The 7,193-nt window shown below is 45.2% G+C and overlaps 1 long non-coding RNA gene across 1 annotated transcript; it reads left to right on the top strand.

Annotated features, from left to right (window-relative positions):
* The first annotated feature begins 512 nt into the window (after positions 1–512).
* LOC142826487 (uncharacterized) lies at positions 513–5,654 on the top strand. Its single transcript, XR_012900652.2, has 2 exons — positions 513–719; positions 5,138–5,654. It is a non-coding gene; the product is annotated as an uncharacterized LOC142826487 (long non-coding RNA).
* The last annotated feature ends 1,539 nt before the right edge of the window (positions 5,655–7,193 follow it).

Genomic DNA, 7,193 nt, shown 5'->3' with positions numbered 1-7,193 from the left:
GAAGGTTCTCCATATATCTAATCATTTGTTGCCCTTTTCTGAACTTTTTACATTCCTAATATATCTTTTTGGAGCTGGAACAACCAGAACTGCATGTAGTGATTGTATGGCTTTGTAGGGTGCCATTATATTTTCTGTCTTCATCTCTCTCCCTTCCCTAATGGTTCCCTACAATTCTGTTAGCTTCTTTGACTGCCACTGCACATGGAAAGATGTTTTCAGAGAGCTAGCTATATCTTGCAAAGGTATCTTTCCTAGGTAAGAAAGAGCTAATTTAACACCCTTCATTTTATATTGCAATACAGCAGGGACCAGGAGCAGTGACAGAAGGGGAAATATATAAACCCTGGGCTAATTAAGGCATGGATCCCTGTAGATTAGGGAAGGCCACTACAGAGTAATTGAAACACCTGTAGTCAATTAAGGTTCTTCCAGGAACCTAATATGATACAGCAGGCTAATTAAGGTGTGGTTCCCTATGGACTAGGGAAGGCTACTGCAGGTTAATTCAAGCACCTGTAGTCAATTAAGGCCCTGTCAGGAGCCTAATCAATCCCACACCCACCTATCCCTTTACAGGCAGAGTGGTGAAAAGATGAAGAAGAAAGGATTGGAACTGGAGGGAGTGTTGATGAGCTCAGAAAGATCAAAGACTTGGATGATAGGAGACCATGCCTCAGCATCAAGGACTGAGGATAAACCTATCCAAGTAAATGAAGGTAAGAAATCTGCAGGGCTTGAGAGGGGCTGAGGCTCACACCCAGATCCCTTCCCTGTTTCTATTCTCTTCCATCCTCCTGGGCTTCTACAGGGCCCTTGGTACCCCAAGAGCAGGGGTAAGAGGTGATGTCTTAGCCCACTCTCCAAGAAAAGCATGAGATCTACCATACCACCATTGGTTATCTTGCCACTGTAGGTATAGGTGGGATTTTTTACAATGTGCTTTATTTAGCACTGGTCCACAGTGACTTTCATATATCATTCTTGTTGCCCAGTCACCCACTTCTGTGAGAGCTCTCTGTAACTCTTGGTGATCAGCCTTGGACTTAACTACCTTTGAGTAATTTAATATCCACCAATACTGCTACTTTACTAGTCACCTGCTTTTCTAGATTATTTATGTGTGTGTTGAGTAGCACAGGGCCCAATGCAGATTCTCTAGGGACCCAGCTGTTTACATCTCTCTGTTGTGAAAACTAATCACTTATTCCTATGCTTTTGCTTCCTGGCTTTTAACCAGTTACCCATCTGTTTAAAGGACCTTCCCTCTTAAAGTATGGTGCCTTATGAGCTTTTGGTGAGGGATATTATTTAAAAAATTTCTGAAAGTCCAAGTTCACTCTATCCAGTGGATCACCCTTACCTACATGTTTGTTGAAACCCTCAAAGAATTCCAACAGATTGGTGAGGCATGATTTTCTCTTACAAAAGCTGTGTTGATTCTTTCCCAGAACAGTGTGTCTGAGAATTCTGGTACTATTTCAACCAATTTTCTTGGTACTAAAGTTAGATTTACTGGCCTGCAAATGTCAAGAGCTTCTCTGGAATTTTTTTTTTTTTTTAAAACCAGTGTTACATTAGTCAATCCGTACAGAGGCTGGTTTAAGTCTGAGGCTCCATACCACTGTAAATAGTTCCTTCAGACCTCTGGGTAAATACCACTGGTCCTGGTGACTGATCACTGTTCAATTTATTAGCTTGTTCCAAAACCGCCTCTAGTGACCCCTTGATCTGGGGCAATACTTCAGATTTGTCATTTAAAAAGAATGACTCAAGTCTCTCTCTGCCTCTGCAATGAAGATGCAAAGAATTCATTTAACCTCTCTATAACAGCCTGGCCTTCCCTGAGTGTCCCTTTAGCAACTCATTTATCCAGAGGCCCCAAAGTTTATGAAATCCTTGGTATTTGGAGGCTTCGGCCTATCTCTAGTTTGGTTGCTCGTCTGATTTGTGCAAGTCTATTAGAACCTGTTAGGGTTGCCAGAACAGCCTTCCAAGGGAAGCAGTGGTGGAAAAGACCTATCTGACTTCAAGATTAAGATAGATGGGTTTTTGAAGGGGATGGTTTGATGAGATAACATGATCTTGGCAACTAATTGACCTTTCACTATCAGTGATAAATAGGCCAATGGAGGGATGATAAGAGTTACTATAGAGAACTTTTTCCTGGGTGTCTGGCTGGTGAGTCTTGCCCACATGCTCAGGCTTCAGCTGATCGCCATATTTGGGGTCAGGAAGGAATTTACCTTCAGGATAGATTGGCAGAGGCCCTGGAGGTTTTTTGCCTTCCTCTGTAGCATGGGGCACAGATCACTTGCTGGAGGATTCTCTGCATCTTGGGGTCCTTAAACCACTTGAGGATTTCAATATTTGAGATATAGGTGAGAGGATTATTCTAGGAGAGGGTGGGTGAGATTCTGTGGCCTGCACTGTGCAGGGGGTCAGACTAGATGATCATAATGGTCCCTTCTGACCTTAGAGTCTGAGACGCTTTCAACAAAAATAGCGGACACCCTTGACATTACATCACAATCAACATTACATCTTATTTAGAAAATACTGGACACTTCTATTTTCTCATTTCTATTTTCTCAATTTGTTTCCCAAACAGAAAGCTCAAATACTGGACTGTCTGGTTCAAAACTGGACACCTGGCAACCCTAGGATCTGATCCTCCCCACTCCTATCGGCGGGCCTGGTGCAGGGGAAGGTGCAAAGGGGGCAACTGCACTGGAGCCTGGCACTTCAAATAGGCCTCATGCTATTGCCATGGCAACCAGAGACTGGGGCCTCATAAATCACTTCCAGATCCCCACACGTGCTGCAGAGCCCTGGGTGGCACTCCCTGGACGGTGTTGGGAGGGGCATGGTCCAGATAGTGCTGAGGGCAGGCCCTGCACCCTTCCACAAGCTCAGCGTTCTCCCCCTGTCCCATCTAGCCTAGAGGCCTGGCAAATCTGTTGGCTCACTTGTCCTGCAGCCAGCGGTATCAGTACATTGACTTCAGTGGGCAATGGACTGGGTCCTTGATTCTGCTTGTGCTTTCATTGAAATCGGTGGAAGTTTTGCCGTTGGTTTCAACAGGAGCAAGTTAAGGCCCTTAGCATGTCCTCATTAGCATGTTTCTGTTCCCATGGAAGTCCATGGTGTATTCCCATTGACTTCAGTGGGTATTGAGTCAGGCCAGCTCTTCTCATGAAGATTATAATAGTGGCTACTTCCAGCCAGGCCTGAAATGTAGTAACATTCATTCCCCTGCTCCCAGAAAGCCCTTGCTATCGCTAACGGCTCCTGGCTCCCTATTACCTGCCCTGTGGTTTGCATGGAGTTTTGGTGATGAATTTGGGTGCTTGCCAAGCTTACGTACTGAGAAAACAGCCTCCTGGTGTTTGCCAATGCCACTTCCACTCCCCGATGCAACTAGGAAGTGTGGAGACATTCAAAGCAAGTCAAAAACATTGATGCAAAGCAGCTGGGGATCTGGCCTGCTCTTTTCAAAAAATTAGCTGAACATGTTAGAACCTCAGGGGAGGTTTGCTTTGGATGAGGGCCAGCTATTCTAAAAGGCGGGGAGAGGGGGGCAGTGCTACTCAGTCTGGGTGGTGGTAAGGTTGGCTGTCCCACCCGCACCCCTCTTGTCCAGGAGCACGGAGCAACCTCTTCTCTCCCCCCTCCCCACCACATGTTGTGCCCCTGAGCAATAATCCTTTCCGCTCCCATGCATGCAATTCCTTGGCTTCTTTCCCCTCAGGTTTGTGTTAACATGAAATACACAGGGAATCTTAATGCTATGGGTTCATAGAAACATAGCTTCATAGCACCTATGCCTTCTGGTCAGTCTAACTTCCCACCCAGCTGCAGGGAGTGCTCAAGCCACCTCCCCTTACCCTGGGACCAGTTCTCACTCCACCCATGCCTCCTCGCCCAAGTATAATCAGTCCCTGCTCCTACTCCTCCTTCCCTGCCCCCTTCTTCCCCCCCCCCCCCCCCCCGCCCCAATCTTCCTGAATGCTGCAAATCTGCAGCATCACAGACAGCTGAAGAGTGGGAAAGAGATGGTCAGCAGGGCCATGAGCAGGTCAGAGGTGTGGGTGGGGGGAGAGAGGTAGAAGAGGGGGGTGTTTGGCTACCAGTGGGTGCTCAGCACCCACTAATTTCTCCCCAGCCCCAGAGCACCCATGAAGTCCGTGCCTTGGCACCATTGCGATCAGAGGCTGACTTTCTGCATAGGTCCGACAATTTCACCAAGCAGTTCCTGCATCCAGCCTATGACTCCTGAGAGGGCTGGGGTACGCACTGTGGAAAGACATTCAATTTTGCTTTAAAGACTTCACGTAATGGAGAATCCACTGCAACTCTTCCAAAGGCTAATTATGCTCCCTAAGTGCCTTATTTCTAGTCTGAATCTGTCTCGCTTCATAGACTGACGAGTCTATGAAGCTATTTCTACAGCCAAGCTATTTCTTCACCTTTTCCATAAGGCAAATCTATGGTTTTTGTGAGTGGGGTTTTCAAGTCCTTGACTCATTCTGGTAGCCTCTTGCTGAACCCTTTCCAGTTTGTCCACATCCTTTTTAAAGTGTGGACAGCGAATTCGGACGTAGCATTCCAACAATGGTCTCACGACTGCCATATATAGTATCCTACCTGCAGTTCTTTCTGTGCGTAGACTTCCTTGAGATCCATATGCAGGTTTCTCTCCTGAATGGTTGATGAAAGATGCTAACCAGCCCTCCAAGTTGTACTGGACAAACCCTGGTTCTGCTGGATATAACTGCTTGAATCTGCTAGCTCAGGAGGCTGGGTGGGAAGACTCTTGAGCAGAGCTGACATTCCAACCAGCAGAGGGAAATACTGCATAGCAAGACAAGCCAGTGCAGTTTTCATTGCCTAGTAATGAATGAATTCAAGTCTATGGAGTCCCAGCCTGGCAGCCTGTCCAGTAGGCCACCCTGTTACACCCTTCCTTTAGGAAATGCTGCTCTTCCAGAATATTTGTACCATATTATGGGTCAGAAGAGGGTCTTCATTAAATTCCAAGGAAAAATTATTATTAAGCTTGTATTTTGGAGGGAAAACATGGGGTATTGTTCCACTGAGTGGTTGTTTGTTTTTGTTTTTGGCTTGGTTTTTTTAGGACACAAAAGAACTTCTTGGGTCTGTGATATTACAGAGATGGAGGAAGCAGGAGCTGCACTAGATATACAGCTGTGTTCCTTCCAGCTTTCATCATAATGTACAGCTGTTGAGCACTAGTTGGAGAAGTGGGTGAAGTCATTGCTCTTCAATGGAAGATGCTGCATTTAAAATAGCTAGACAGGAAACCTCTTGGTGCCTTGGCAGTTCTACACCTGCTCAGCCCTGGTGGGCATTTAAACAAATTTTTAAAAGAGAGACATAATTTATGAGAACAGGATGTGATCTATATCTTCTCTCCCCCCGCCCCCATCTTATCTTTGAAATCCAATCTTTCTTCTACAAGCTGTCTAAGAAAGAATGCTAATATGTATCTAGTTCATAGGCATTCTGTACATTGTTAATTAGTCAAACGCAAAGAAATTAAAATCTTTCTGAAGTGCTTTGAAGATTAAATACTATGTCAGGACAATGGCTCATGGTTTTTTGGTTGGTAGGAGCCTACACCAGCTGTAAAACTCCCAAATATCCCTATACCTTAATAAATATTGTACTTCAGTACCCCTAACCATGGAGCGGGGGCCCTGTTGCAGTAGTCGCGGTGCAAACATATAATAAAAGACTGTCTCTGTTCCAAAGAGCTTACAAGCTAAGCAATGATATATTTATGGTTAATAATAATTAATGCAGTGTTCTGACCATTACTGCAGCACTCAGAAACCCCAGACAGGATCACAGCACTCTGGTGATAGGAGCTGTGCAGCCATATAAAAAGGCTTGGTACCCTGTCCCTAAAGAGTTTACTGTCTAATCTGAAACCACCATTGAGGGAGACAATGATAACCAGGTAGTTATACCACATAACAATCTGCTCCATTTAAAGGAGGCTGATTCTTTGGGGGGAGAGGAGGAGGAATTAAAATCTCTAAATATCATCTTCCTCCGAATGCCTCACATGTATTTATTATAGTGATTACTTTACTTATAGACAGCTCTTCTGTACTCTCTAGTGAGGATACTTACATGATACTCTCCCTCCCCCCTCCCCATACCATTAATGTCACATCTGATCACTTCACAATTTTTAATGCATTTCTGCCCCCCCCCCCTTTCATCCCTGGAAGGGTATTATTCCCCAGTGTGAATTGAGTCCTGCATTGGCACTTGAGAGCTCTGCTCTGGCTCTGCTACTGGCCTGCCAGGTGACCTTGGGCATGACCCCTCCAATTTCATGTCTGTAAAAAGAAGGTAACAACACTGCAGTTTATAAAGTGCTCTCAGAGCTGCTGCTGGAAAGTACTATACAAGAGATAGGTACTATTAAATCATAGATGGGGAAACTGAGGTACAGAGAATTGACCATCGGTCTCCCATCCTTCATCTGGGAAGAATTCAAAGGCAGCTATATAGGGTAGCTTCCACAGGACAGTTCATATGTGAAGGGTCTCTTAGAAGAAACTTTCAAAACCAGTTGTGCCTGAAGCTACCAACTAGGCCTCTCGTGTTAGCATTATAGGCAGACAGCAAGGGCTGGAATAAGGCCACACAAGACTTTGAAGCAGTCTTCAGTGTATAGGATTTTATATCCATTGTCCACTGCAGCCGCTATTGCTTCTTGCTTTGGGTGCTTGAAACACCATGCAGATAGAACACCCCACCAAGGAGTTTGAAAGTCATTCATTGAAAACTGGAGATCTCCCCTTGTTCATGACAACACAAGTTTTTTCCTCAAGAAGGAAAACTTTCCATTCTTTCTCCCACCTGATAAGATCAAATTCCATAGCACACAAGGGAGGCTATTGACTAACTTCACTGTAAGTCTCTCTGAACCTAGTCTCAGGTTTATTCCACGTGACAATTCAAGGCTTATGCAGGAGGGGCAGTTTTGGCTTCTTTCTAGCTGACTGTGAGCTGCTGTGACTGATTTTTGAAATTGCTGGGGTAACTAACTGCAAGCAGAACACAATGTACCTGGTTAGTTTCTGTCTCCGCCCAGGAGCAGCTTGTTAAACTGAGCAAAGAGCTGGGAAGGAAACACTGATCTCAACTCAGCTGTT

This window comes from Pelodiscus sinensis, chromosome 1 (assembly GCF_052426305.1).
Source record: "Pelodiscus sinensis isolate ZL-2025 chromosome 1, ASM5242630v1, whole genome shotgun sequence".
Lineage (NCBI taxonomy): Eukaryota > Metazoa > Chordata > Testudines > Trionychidae > Pelodiscus > Pelodiscus sinensis.
This window is presented reverse-complemented; position numbering and strand designations above follow the sequence as displayed.